This window comes from Loxodonta africana, chromosome 12, assembly GCF_030014295.1.
Source record: "Loxodonta africana isolate mLoxAfr1 chromosome 12, mLoxAfr1.hap2, whole genome shotgun sequence".
NCBI classification, from domain to species: Eukaryota; Metazoa; Chordata; class Mammalia; order Proboscidea; family Elephantidae; genus Loxodonta; species Loxodonta africana.
Genome location: NC_087353.1, coordinates 27,446,015 through 27,461,097, shown reverse-complemented (window position 1 = coordinate 27,461,097; position 15,083 = coordinate 27,446,015).

Sequence of the window (15,083 nt, the reverse complement as noted above, 5' to 3'; positions counted from 1 at the left end):
GTAAGTCTCTAGCTCACGTGGCCCTTTCTGTCTCGGGCTTATAGTTATCGTGTGACCTTGGTGTTCTTCATTCTCCTTTGATCCAGGTGGGTTGAGACCAATTGATGCATCTTAGATGACCGCTTGTTAGCATTTAAGACCCCAGACGCCACACTTCAAAGTGGGATGCAGAATGTTTTCATAATAGAATTATTTTGCCAATTGACTTAGAAGTCCCCTTAAGCCATAGTCCCCAAACCCCCGCTCTTGCTCCGCTGACCTTTGGAGCATTCAGTTTATCCCGGAAACTTCTTTGCTTTTGGTCCAGTCCAGTTGAGCTGACCTTCCCTGTATTGAGTATTGTCCTTCCCTTCACCTAAAGTAGTTCTTATCTACTAACTAATCAGTAAGTAGCCCTCTCCCACCCTCCCTCCCTCCCCCCTCTCGTAACCACAAAAGAATGTGTTCCTCTCAGTTTATACTATTTCTTAAGAACTTATAATAGTGGTCTTATACAGTATTTGTCCTTTTGCATCTGACTAATTTCACTCAGGATAATGCCTTCCAGGTTCTTCCATGTTATGAAATGTTTCACAGATTCGTCACTGTTCTTTACCGATGCGTAGTATTCCATTGTGTGAATGTACCATAACTTATTTAACCATTCATCTATTGATGGACGCCTTGGTTGCTTCCAGCTCTTTCTATTGTAAACAGTGCTGCAATAAACACGGGTGTGCATATATCTGTTCATATAAAGGCTCTTATTTCTCTAGGGTATATTCCGAGGAGTGGGATTTCTGGGTTGTATGGTAGTTCTATTTCTAGCTTTTTAAGAAAACACCAGATAGATTTCCAAAGTGGTTGTACCATTTTACATTCCCACCAGCAGTGTTTAAGAGTTCCAATCTCTCCACAGACTCTCCAACATTTATTATTTTGTGTTTTTTGGATTAATGTCAGCCTTGTTTTTGTTGGAGTAAGATGGAATCTCATCGTAGTTTTAATTTGCATTTCTCTAATGGCTAATGATCAAGAGCATTTTCTCCTGTGTCTGCTAGCTGCCTGAATATCTTCTTTGGTGAAGTGTGTGTTCATATCCTTTGCCCACTTTTTGATGGGGTTGTTTGTCTTTTTGTGGTTGAGTTTTAACAGAGTCATATAGATTTTAGAGATCAGGCGCTGGTCAGAGATGTCATAGCTGAACATTTTTTCCCAATCTGTAGGTGGTCTTTTTACTCTTTTGGTGAAGTCTTTAGATGAGCATAGGTGTTTGATTTTTAGGAGCTCCCAGTTATCTGGTTTCTCTTTGCCATTTTTAGTAATGTTTTGTATTCTGTTTATGCCTTGTATTAGGGCTCCTAACGTTGTCCCTATTTTTCTTCCGTGATCTCTATCATTTTAGTCTTTATGTTTAGGTCTTTGATCCACTTGGAGTTAGTTTTTGTGTATGGTGTGAGGTATGGGTCCTGTTTCATTTTTTTGCAAATGGATATCCAGTTATGCCAGCACCGTTTGTTAAAAAGACTATCTTTTCCCCAGCTAACTGACACTGGGCCTTTGTCAAATATCAGCTGCTCATATGTAGATGGATTTATATCTGGGTTCTCAATTCTGTTCCATTGGTCTATGTGCCTGTTGTTGTACCACTACCAAGCTGTTTTGACTACTGTGGCTGTATAATATGTTCTAAAATCAGGTAGAGTGAGGCCTCCCACTTTCTTCTTCTTTATCAGTAATGCTTTACTTATCCAGGGCTTCTTTCCCTTCCATATGAAGTTGATGATTTGTTTCTCCATCACTTTAAAAAATGTCATTGGAATTTGGATCGGAAGTGCATTGTATGTATAGATGGCTTTTGGTAGAATAGACATTTTTACTGTGTTAAGTCTTCCTATCCATGAGCAAGGTATGTTTTTCCACTTATGTAGGTCGCTTTTAGTTTCTTGCACTAGTACTTTGTAGTTTTCCTTGTATAGGTCTTTTACATCTTTGGTAAGATTTATTCCTAAGTATTTTATCTTCTTGGGGGCTACTGTGAATGGTATTAACTTGGTGATTTCCTCTTCGATGTTCTTTTTGTTGATGTAGAGGAAACCAAGTGATTTTCGTACGTTTATCTTGTAACCTGAGACTCTGCCGAACTCTTCTATTAGTTTCAGTAGTTTTCTGGAGGATTCCTTAGGGTTTTCTGTGTATAAGATCATGTTATCTGCAAATAGAGATAATTTTACTTCTTCCTTGCCAATCCGGATGCCTTTATTTCTTTGTCTAGCCTAATTGCTCTGGCTAGGACCTCTAGCACAATGTTGAATAAGAGCGGTGATAAAGGGCATCCTTGTCTGGTTCCTGTTCTCAAGGGAAATGCTTTCAGGCTCTCTCCATTTAGAATGATGCTGGCTGTTGGCTTTGTATAGATGCCCTTTATTATGTTGAGGAATTTTCCTTCAATTCCTATTTTGCTGAGAGTTTTTATCATGAATGGGTGTTGGACTTTCTCAAATGCCTTTTCTGCATCAATTGATAAGATCATGTGGTTTTTGTCTTTTGTTTTATTTATATGGTGGATTACATTAATGGTTTTTGTAATATTAAACCAACCTTGCATACCTGGTATAAATCCCACTTGGTTGTGGTGGATTATTTTTTTGATATGTTGTTGAATTCTATTGGCTAGAATTTTGTTGAGGATTTTTGCATCTATGTTCATGAGGCATATATGTCTGTAATTTTCTTTTTTTGTGGTGTCTTTACCTGGTTTTGGTATCAGGGATTTACCTGGTTTTGGTATCAGGGATATGGTGGCTTCATAGAATGAGTTAGGTAGTATTCCGTCATTTTCTATGCTCCGAAATACCTTTAGTAGTAGTGGTGTTAACTCTTCTCTGAAAGTTTGGTAGAACTCTGCAGTGAAGCTGTCCGGGCCAGGGCTTTTTTTTGTTGGGAGTTTTTTGATGACCTTTTCAATCTCTTTTTTTGTTATGGGTCTATTTAGTTGTTCTATTTCTGATTCTGTTAGTTTAGGTAGGTAGTGTTTTTCTAGGAATTCATGCATTTCTTCTAGGTTTGCAAATTTGATAGAGTACAATTTTTCGTAATAATCTGACATGATTCTTTTAATTTCAGTTGGGTCTGTTGTGATATAGTCCATCTCGTCTCTTGTTCGGGTTATTTGTTTCCTTTCATGTATTTCTTTAGTCAGTCGGGTTTATCAATTTTGTTAATTTTTTCAAAGAACCAGCTTTTGGCTTTGTTAATTCTTTCAATTGTTTTTCTGTTCTCTAATTCATTTAGTTCAGCTCTAATTTTTATTATTTGTTTTCTTCTGGTGCCTGATGGATTCTTTTGTTCCTCGCTTTCTATTTGTTCAAGTTGTAGGGACAGTTCTCTGATTTTGGCTCTTTCTTCTTTTTGTATGTGTGCATTTATCGATATAAATTGGCCTCTGAGCACTGCTTTTGCTGTGTCCCAGAGGTTTTGATAGGAAGTGTTTTCATTCTCGTTGCATTCTATGAATTTCTTTATTGCCTCCTTGATGTCTTCTATAACCCAGTCTTTTTTGAGCAGGGTATTGTTCAGTTTCCAAGTGTTTGATTTCTTTTCCCTGCTTTTTCTGTTGTTGATTTCTACTTTTATGGCCTTATGGTCAGAGAAGCTGCTTTGTAATATTTCGATGTTTTGGATTCTGCTAAGCCTTGCTTCGTGACCTAATGTGTGGTCTATTCTAGAGAATGTTCCATGTGCACTAGAAACATTCTCTAGTTTACTTGGCTGCTGTTGGGTGGAGTGTTCTGTATATGTCTATATACTATATTCTCTAGTATACTTGGCTGCTGTTGGGTGGAGTGTTCTGTATATGTCTATGAGGTCAAGTTGGTTAATTGTGGCATTTAGATCTTCCGTGTCTTTATTGAGCCTCTTTCTGGATGTCCTGTCCTTCGCCGAAAGTGGTGTGTTTAAGTTTCCTACTATAATTGTGGAGCTGTCTATCTCAATTTTCAATGCCATCAGAGTTTGTTTTATGTATCTTTCAGCTCTGTCATTGGGTGCATAAATACTTAATATGGTTATATCCTCCTGGTATATTGTCCCTTTAATCGTTATATAGTGTCCTTCCTTGTCCTTTGTGGTGGACTTAACTTTAAAGTCTATTTTGTAGGAAATTAATACTGCCACTCCTGCTCTTTTTTGATTGTTGTTTGCTTGATATATTTTTTCCATCCTTTGAGTTTTAGTTTGTTTATGTCTCTAAGCGTAAGGTGTGTCTCTTGTAGGCAACATATGGACAGATCACGTTTTTTTAACCCACTCTGCCACTGTCTCTTTATTGGTGCATTTTAGTCCATTTACATTCAGCATAATTATGCATAGGTATGAATTTAGTGCTGTCGTTTTGATGTCTTTTTTGGTGTGTTTTTGACAGTTTCTTTTTCCCACTTAATTTTTTGTGCTGAGTAGCTTATGTTTTGTCTTTTTGTCTTATTCATTTTTGTTGATTTTGTTTCTGCTGAGTCTCTACTTTTTTTTTGTATTTTATTTTGATGTGCAGGATAGTTAGCCTCCTTTGTGGTTACCTTAATATTTACCCCTGTTTTTCTAAGTTTAAATCTAACTTTTGTTTCTTTATATCTCCTTGTCTTCCTCTTCATATGAAAGATCTATGACTACATTTCTTAGTCCCTCTTTATTTTAATGTTGTCTTCTTGTACATAATAACATCGCTGTTTCCCTGTTTTGAGAATTTTTTTATCTTGATTTGTTTTTGTGATTTCCCTATCTGGATTGACATCTGATTGCTCTGCCCAGTGTTCTAGTCTTGGGTTGATAAGTGATATTATTGATTTTCTAACCAAAGAACTCCCTTTAGTATTTCTTGTAATTCTGGTTTGGTTTTTATGAATTCCCTAAACTTCTGTTTATCTGGAAATATCCTAATTTCACCGTCATATTTGAGAGACAGTTCGCTGCGTATATGATTCTTGGCTGGCAATTTTTCCCCTTCAATGCTTTATGTAAGTCATCCCATTCCCTTCTTGCCTGGATGGTTTCTGCGGAGTAGTCCAAGCTTATTCTTATTGATTCTCCTTTGTAGGTGACTTTTCGTTTATCCCTAGCTGATATCTCTCTCTTTACCTTTGGTTTTGGCAAATTTGATTATAATATGTCTTGGTGACTTTCTTTTAAAATCTACCTTATGTGGAGTTCAATGAGCATCTTGGGTAGATATCTTCCTATCTTTCACAATATTAGAGAAGTTTTCTACCAACAAATCTTCAACAATTCTCTCTGTATTTTCTATTATCCCTCCCTGTTCTGGTACTCCAATCACTCGAAGGTTATTTCTCTTGATTGAGTCCCACATGATTCTTAAGGTTTCTTCATTTTTTAAAATTGTTTTATCTGATTTTTCTTCAAATATATTGGTGCCAAGTAATTTATCTTCAAGCTCACCAATTCTGCCTTCCACTTGCTCAATTCTGCTCCTCTGCTTTCTAAAGAGTTGTCTAATTCTGTAATTTTTATTGTTAATCTTCTGAATTTCTGATTGCCATCTGTCTATGGATTTTTCCAGCTTATTAAATTTTTCATTATGTTCTTGAAGAACCTTTTTAATTTCTTCAGCTGCTTTATCTGTGTGTTCCTTGGCTTGTTCTGGATATCGCCTGATCTCATTCCTGATGTCTTGAAGGGTTCTGTATATTAATCTTTTGTATTCTGCATCCGGTAATTCTAGGAAGACAGTTTCATCTAGAAGATCCCTTGAGTCTTTGTTCTAAGAGCTTGTTGAAGCGATCATGGTCTGTTTCTTTATGTGATTTGATGTCGACTGTTGTCTCTGAGCCATCTATAAGTTATTATATTAGTTTATTTTATATTTGCTTACTATACCCTAGCTTCTTGCTTTGTTTTGTTTTGATATGTCCAAATGGGTTACTTGAGTGAGCTAGCTTGATTATTTTCACCTTTGAAGCTCTGATGTCCTGTCACTAGATGGCTAAAGCTATTATCATGTGTACCCGCTTAGGAGTCCATTCCCTTTTCTTATATGGATTCAGCTCAGGTGCCCAGGTAGCTGGTCATCAAGTGTGTGGTACAGGCTCTGTCCTAAGTCTTAGAGGGGCAAGAGCAATTGGTGTAGGTACTGGTATCTGGTTGCAGCAGGCAGTCACACTCTGAAAAAGGCAGGGGGCTGAGAACCATCCCCCAGATATCTGTGAGGAAAGTGCATCCCTATTCCCTACAGCATACAAGTGGTTGGGTTCTGCAGACACACCATGGGCCCCCAGTGCTTTTGGTTGTAAGTACTGAGAGGTACCAGTTATCCTTGGACCCCTGATGTGGGTGGCTGGGTGACCTGAATGGATCCACTGGTCCTTATGCCTCTGATGTGGGTAGATGAGGACCCTATTTAATAGGCAAAACGGTGTCAAATATCAAACACCCACCTCTCCACTGAACAGCTGAAACAGTTGCAGTCTGCCGACAAGGGCCTATTCTCCTAAAATAGGCCCACACAGGTCCAAGCAGGGAGGAAAGGTATTCAAGGTCCACGGACTGCTTATGCCAGGACAGAAGCTGCTTTCTGTCCAGAACTCCCCAGGTTAGCGGAGCTGGCAAATTATCTTTTCCCCCAGTTTCAAATTTATTCCTTCTCCAAGGCTGGGAGAATGGTTCCCAGTGCACAACAAGGCCTATCTCAGAACCACGGAAATCAACAGCCTCTGAAGCTGGCTTGGGAGTGGGGGATGTGGTAAAATATATTCAAGTACTTGGCTTTTGCCAAAAGAACCATTCTCCTCTAGTTCCAGAGGTGTGAGTAGGCTGTATGGGTGGCTGCTTCTCCCTGAGGAAACCGAGGCCAAACACTACTATCAGTCTGCTGCAGCCACTCCCAGAAATGGTACCTGAGGGATCCCAGCAATTCAGGTCCAGTAACTCTGTCTCTCCCTCCCCCTGCCACTCAGTCCATTTTCTTACTCTGCCTTTGATATTCAGGGCTCCTAGCTTGTCATAAATATAATTGTTTTACTTGTTTTTTCTGGTCTTTGTTGTAAGAGGGATCACCTGAAGCTCTTCTACCATCTTGGCCCTGCCTCGAGCGTTGGAATTTTTAAAAGCTTCCTGGCAAGGGATGCAAAACACTGTAAAATAAGAGTACAAGCTTCAGGGGACATTCAGCCCATTCACAGAAGCAGAGCTAGGGATCTCCATGCAGGAATGGGAAGGGAGTAAGGAGATGCATACATCACAGCCCAGAATCTTAAAACTGAAATAGACAACATTAGAGAACCTGGGTATCTTAGGTTCCTAGTGCTGCTCTAACAGAAATACCACAAGTGGATGGTTTCAAAGAGCTGAAATTTATTTTCTAATAGTTCTGAAGGCTAAAAGTGCATGAATGAAGGTCTTGGCCATGTTGATTCCTTCCTTGTGGATAACCAGGGTGTTCCTTGGTTCCTTGGCTTGTGGAAGATCTTCATTGTCCTCCCAGTGTGTGCCTGCCTCTGTGTCTCATCTGCTCTTTTTATAACTGAGAAATGATTAGGTTTAGGACACACCCTGCACTGAAGTGGCCTTATTAACATAACAAAGAAAATCCTATTCACGAAAGGAATCATATCCACAGGTATAGGAGTGTCATGGATTGAATTGTGTCCACCCAAAAATGTGTGCATCAATTTGGCTGGGCCATAATTTCCAGCATTGTGTGGTTGTCCTCCATTTTGTGATTGTAATTTTACATTAAAAAGGGTTAGGGTGAGATTGTAACATCACACTTACCCAGGTCACATCCCTTATCCAATGTAAAAGGAGTTTCCTGGGGTGTGGCTTGTACCACCTTTTATCCCTCAAGAGATAAAAAGGAAAGGGAAGGGAGCAGAGAGGGGGACCTCATACTACCAAGAAAGAAGCACCAGGAGCAGAGCACGTCCTTTAGACCCAGGGTTCCTGTGCAGAGAAGCTCTTAGTTAAGGGGAAGATTGATGAGAAAGACCTTCCTCCAAACCAACAGAGAGAGAAAGCCTTCCCCTGGAGCTGACACCCTGAATTTGAACTTTTAGCCAACTTTACTGTGAGAAAATAAACTTCTCTTTGTTAAAGCCATCTACTTGTGGTATTTCTGTTATAGCAGTACTAGATGACTAAGGCAAGGAGTTAGGATTCCAACACATATTCAACATGTATTTTGGAGGGATACAGTTCAATCCATAAAACAAGGGACTATGTAGGAACACACAGTGGGGTTGGGACTGACAGGGCAGAATTTGGGAGCACTCTCTTTCCCCTCAAGTTGCCCTGGTGGTACATTGGTTAAGTGCTCAGCTACTAATTGAAATGTGGGCAGTTCGAACCCACCAGCCACTCCCCAGGAGAAAGATGTGGCAGTATGCTTCCATAAAGATTATAGCCTTGGAAACTCTATGGGGCAGTTCTATTCTGTCCTGTAGGGTCACTATGAGTCAGAATCAATTCAATGGCAATGGGTTTTGGGTTCTTTCCCCTCATTCCTGAATACTTATGTGCTCTTCTCCAAAACTTAATGTGTGCTTTAAAAATCTTGCTTTGTTCCAATCTTCTAATTCCCTTTTAGACCCAACCCATGAGTTACAGGCCTAGAAACATTTAGAAACCATAGGACTAGCTGCATTATTTTCACCTTTAAGGAGTCTTACATGAAAGACAGTCCATTATAGCAGCAGCGATCAACTTCTTTATTAGCAGCTATGCTTTTTTTTTTTTTTAATATTTAAAGCCAGAAAGAAGCTGGTAGCAATTCTTCTTTGTGGATATTTTCTTTCTTGAAAGAGTAGGAAATGGAGTTGTGGAGGTGGGAAGAAAAATGTGGCTTAATTTAACCTGCTTACCAAACCTTAACAGTACTTGCCTGCTTGTAAAGTACAAAACTGGGTTGTAGGTGATAGAACTTTTCTTGTAGGCTGTTTCTGGTGAAAGCAGCTTAAGTCCAAGGACTGGAGCTCTGGAAAAGACTATCATTGTCTCTCCTTCCTGGAGAGGCTAGATTGGGAGAAAAGGAATGGACTCGTCACTCTTCAATGGTACATCAAACTCAGACTCAGTAACAACATAACAATGATTCCAACTTTGAAGGTCTTTGCAGACTTAAAATAATTTTCCATTAGTGCTACGAGGCACTGTTTAGAAAGGACAGAACTCTAAACTCTGAAACAGAAATCTAAGTATTATATCTTACTCCCACCACTTTCTAGGTGCATAAGCTTGAGACTTGGGTTCTTCTCATCTGAAAAGTAGAGATAATGATACTGGTGGCAGCACTGGTGGTGCAAATGATAAAGTGCTTAGCTACTAACCAGAAGGTTGATGGTTCAAATCTACCCAGAGGTGCCTTTGAAGTAAGACCTGGCAATGTGCTTCCAAAAGGTCACAGCCATGAAAACCCTATGCAGCTCTACTTTGAGACACACGGAGTCACCATGATTCTGAATTGACTCAATGGCAAGTGGTGCACTATTGGGATATTGCAAAACCTTATAAATTGTACAGAGCTATAGAAATGTAAAGAACCAATGGACTGAGAAATAAAAACATACTTGGTGTAAAGGATTTAGAAAGCAGGTAAAGAGAACATATATACAGGAAATTTTCTGAAGTTAAATAGATGGCAGCATCTACCGTTTAATGCTTTTCTTCAAACTGTTGCAGATAAACTGTATGAATGAACACTAAGCGCCATATATTCAGCATCGTGTTGACCTGGTCGACCCAGAGATTAAATAAGACAGTGTCTCTTCTCTAGGAGTTTCACAGATAGTAAAAGGTATGTATCAGAATTATAATAATCTTTGTATTTATTGAGAACCCTGGCGGATCTATTTTATCACCTCTATTTTTTATTTTAATGCTGATGAAATTGAGGCTTAGAAGGTCACATGGCTAGTGTGTGATTTAATTATCAAACACCCAAAGCAAAACATGAGATGTGCAATATAAAGAGGGTCAAACAAGTATCAGTATCAAGGGAGCATACAGAGGTTTAAATGAATTCTATCAAGGTAGGTCATGGAAGAGATGACTTTTGAGCTGAACCATGAAAAAGGGGTAATATTGAAAAAGGAGTCCATGGAAGAGGGTAACTTTCAGAGAACAGCACAAGCAAAAGTACAGAGACTGGGGAATATCTGAATTGTACCACAGAATTGTTATGTGAGCTCACAAATGCTACACTTTCTGATATTTATAACACAGTTCTTACTTACTTGCTTAAAGAAGAATCTTGAAAACAAATATCAAGCACTTTGGTGGCATTTTCAGTTCTTCTAAGTGCTCTATGTCAGAGCCATCACATTCAATTGTACAGGTTGTCTCCTACACAAGCAGTGCTCTACTGAGAGGGCAAGGGGTTGCTGAGATGTGGCCTGCACTCTGCTTTCCAAGCCATGCAGGAGAAAAAGCCTTTTTCTAATTTATTCGAAGGTGTCATCTAGGCTATGGGTGGTTCTGTCGGTCAGAGAAAATGAGGAATCCATAGCATTTAAAATGATTTGTTCTTCTCAGATTCTAAGTGTCAACCGATGTCCGAAGATTGGCCCTTTTTGGAGAATCCAAGAAAAAGATAACAGTCTACTGTAAACCAGACGATTGTTTGGTTTTGTGTGGACACAGCCTTAGTGTATTAATTTTTTTTATTATTATTATTTCCTTTTCACTTGGGCACAATAAAATGTTAGTACAAGAAAGACATGCCCAAAGACACCAGATTTGTAGGAAGTTTATTTTTTCTACCTGTATTGCAGATATAATGATCAGAAGTCTTAGATTATAGGAACTGGAAAGGATCTCAGACATAAAAGAGTCCAAAATGCTCATTTTACAGATAGGCTTAGTGAGACCCATTCAGTCTTTCACACATCATTTGCTATTTTCCTACTATGTGCAAAGCCCATACTAGAGGATGGAGAATACACAAAGATCAGCAAGTCCCTTACTAGTTGTAAGAGATAAGAAAATCTAACCAAACCTCATTACCATCTTGTCGCTTCCAACTCATAGCAACCCTGTAAGACAGAGCAGAGCTGTCCCATAGGGTTTCCAAGGAGCAGCTTGTGGATTCGAACTGCTGGTCTTTTGGTTAGCAGCCTGAGCTTTTAACCAATGTGCCACCAGGGCTCCAGAGAGATGAGATCCATAGACAACTACTTATAACACATATTACCAAAACCAAACCCAGTGCCGTTGAGTCGATTCTGACTCATAACGACCCTATAGGACAGAGTAGAACTGCCCCATAGAGTTTCCAAGGAGCGCCTGGCAGATTTGAACTGCCAACCCTTTGGTCAGTAGCCGTAGCATTTAACCACTGCGCCACCAGGGTTTCCTAACACATATTAACAAGTAATAAATGACCTAACAAAGATAAAAAACAAAAGGCATATTCATATGCATTTGTGTATAAATGGGAAAACCTAGAATGACATACGCCAAAATTTTAATAGTGATTATCTCTGAGAGGTGAGTCACAAGGATATTTTTCTATATACTTTTCTTCATTGTCTAGTTTTTTATAGTGATCATTGTAGGAAGAGAGGTAACTATTTTAATTTTGCAAATAGAAAAGAGTATAGGAAACTGGGTGAGTTCAGAGGCAGGAGAGAGACCATTCTGCAGGGGAAGCTGCAAAGTTGGTATAAAGCAGGTGCTCTTGAGCTAGGCCCTGGAAGACTAGGTGGGGTTCAGACCCATGAAGCTGGGAGATGTACAGAAGAGGAGGGAGAAAGTCAAAAGACCAATAATTGTGGCCTCGTGGAGCCAGGATCCAGGGCCTCCAAAATCCCAGGTCTGGGTCCTCCCTACAGTGGCTCAGAGCAGTCCATGTGCACCCTTGGAGAACAAGCTCAATGGTTACTTGTTATTGAGGCCAAGGAGTACTAGTCAGGCCAGGGGTTAAATATGTTCCAAAGAATAGCAAATTCTCCCAGAATCACACAGAACCCAATCATGTTCTTTTCCGTCTCAGAAAACTCATCTGGCTCCTTTTAGAAGACAATCTTTAGACTCACCCCCGTCAGTCTCTGCAGCTCCAGGATGTACTTCTGCCCTGAACATGCCCTGCACCTCCACACCTTGGTACCTCCGCTCTGGCTGCCCCTCATCATTTTCTGTCTTTCTCCACCAGGGGAATCCTTACCCTTTTCCTCAGGCCCCTCACATATCATCTCTGCCATATGCCCTCACCACTCTTCTCAGGTCCCCTCTTCTGGTAATTATTTGTGTTCACATCTTACTTCCCTTCCCAGGTGGAGGTCAGAGTCATCTGTACATCTTTGACTCTCCACAAAGCCACACTTTCACCTCATTCGCATGCACATATTCTCCTGACACCAGGGAAAGTACTACACAGCTCAGGAGAGCTATAAAAAAATGAGCCCTGGTGGCACAGAAGTTAAAGCACTCTGTTACTAATTGAACGGTCCGGGGGTTCGAACCCACCAGTCATTCTGTGGGAGAAAGGTGTGGCAGTCTGCTTCAGTAAAGATTACATCTTTGGAAACACTATGGGGCAGTTCTAATTTGTCCTATAGTGTCATTATTGGGTCTCTATTTTATGAGTCAGAATCGACTCAATGGCAACAGGTTTGTTTGTTTGTTTTGTTCAGCATTTCATAAAACCAGCCATTTTAAATTCAAAGAAATCAAAACAAAATAGCATCTGTATGTCAGAGCATTCTGTGTCCACTCAGCGGGGTGTCATTTTATGGGTGGGTAGAGAGCAGGGAGTGCTCAGAACTCTGCCCCTGTGGAGAGGGGACCCCCAAATTGCAGCCATTCTCTGCCAGGATAGCTTTATGGGGTTGACTCTCCCAGGGGGTCTGGCATCCAATTTATAATAAGGATGTCCATCTGCATATTGAAGAGTCCCCAGAAAGAGCTCTCATTTCTGAGCTCCAGGTCCTTTGTCCCTTCTTTTAATAATATGCACATCTCATTAACATGACAGATCCCATCCCCTTCAGGGGGCCATGAGGCTGGGAGGATGTTCAGCTGGGCACTTACTTCGTGCCCCTAAAAATACAAATTCACAGGATAAACAGTTGTTGCTCACTGGGAGTTAACTGCAGATTTTCCCCCAAAGAGCTAACTATATACAAACACATTTTTAAAAGTTCCTAAAAGGTATACATAGGAGTCCCTGGGTGGCACAAATGGTTGAGCACTGGACTACTAACCAAATGGTTGGTGGTTCAAACCCACCCAGAGGCACCTCGGAGAACAGGCCTGCTCATCTGCTTCTGGAAGGTCGCAGCCCAAAAACCCTGTGGAACAGTTCTACTATGCCCACACAGGGTCACTATGAGTTGGAATCGACTTGACAGCAGCTAACAACAATGATGAAAGAAATATTCATCTCTCTATCCTGTTCTTTTCGTGAAGGAACACACCGTTCAAATCCTGGGGAATGTCATACCTCCACCCCCAATGAGCATACACCAAAATTGTTTCACAACTGCCAATAAAAAGGAAAAACCCAACCAAATCCAAACCCATTGCCTTTGAGTCAATCCCAACTTATGATGACCTCATGTGTGCAGAGTAGAACTGTGCTCCATAGGGTTTTCAACGTCTGATTTTTTGGAAGTAGATTGTCAGGTCTTTCTTACAAGGTGCCTCTGGGTGGACTCAAACAGCCAACTTTTAGGTTAACTGCTGAGCTGATTGACTGCACCACCCAGGGACACCAAAGTAGATACTGCTTATGATGAATTATAAGTATGGTTCACACAGGAAAGTCTACACAAAACTCCAGTCAGCAGATCCAAGGTCAAAGAAAAGGCCTTAGTCCCACGTTAAGAGATTAGCAAAGCAGCAAGCATTTGTGTGTTTTCAGTTAAAACGTTTGATATGAATCTTTTCTTTTTGTTTCTCGTATTAACTTGCCAACTACTGGTCCTTACTGCATTGGTGAGAAGGATGTCTATTATATTCACTATGAAAAAGATAATTAGCTGGAAAAAAAAAGTAAAAATTCACTATGGGGAGTAGCTCACCTCATTAAAAAAAAAATAATCTTTTATAGAATGTATTAATGGCAGCAACACAGGGTTCTCCACCCAAGGAACAAAGGTTCAAATCCATTTCTAGGTGCCTGAACTTGCAGTAGCTCTGATAAAACTGAGCCTGGCTACAGAATCTGGACGAGGATTTTTTCTGTATGCTTCCCTATCTGTTGCCTGGGACAAGTCCATACCCAGAAAGCTCCAGAGAGATGAATTCTCCCACAGCTTGGGATTGTTTTATAATTTGAAAAGCTCCTTGCAATGACTTGAAGAATGAACGAGATGACCTCAAGAAGAACAGACCAGAAGATTGAAGCTGGCTTCCTTATCATATATATCCTAAGCATCAATGTGATATCGTTATTCAGAAGGAAACCCAGAGATTAGGAGAAGTATAATGTGTGATCTTGGTCCCTGGCATTTGTGTGCCACCTTCAGCCACATTGTCTTTGGTGGTGCTAACAGCCCCCTAGAAGGAAAACAGAGACGTCTCCTCATTTTCCTGGAAACTCTCAGGCTTTCAGGGTAAATTTCCCCGAGTTGCTTAACAGTCTTTCCAAAGCTCTAATCTGTGTGCTCAAACATCAAGGCAATGTTCTTGCCCCAGCCTTCCCAGCTTGGGAAGAGTTACAGGACTTTATATATCTCTGCAGACCCTTCCACTCTAAAATCCTGGTTGAGTCCTTTGCAGGTCTGGACTGAAGCAATTTCAGCCTCAGTCTCCGTGCCTGCCATAGATAGCCTTATTAGGCTTGCAAAACTACACTGAGAAAGAGCAAACACTGAGGAGAGACAAGAATAGGGTGGCCATCCATCCCGATTTGCCTTGCAAGGTACTGAGGTGTTCCCCAGGTCACAGGACTTTCCGTTTTAAAATCTGGACAGCCACAGGCAAAATGGGACAAGTCGATCACTCTAGGTGAGGAGGAAAAAGAAACAACATCCTCGCAAAGGAACTTCTCCCCCTCAAATGAAAACACCGCAGAGAGAGCACTTGAATGTCAGTGAACATCATAATAAGCATTTTGTGGAGGTTTCCACTTCAGTTACCCAGCCCCCAGCACGCTTTGC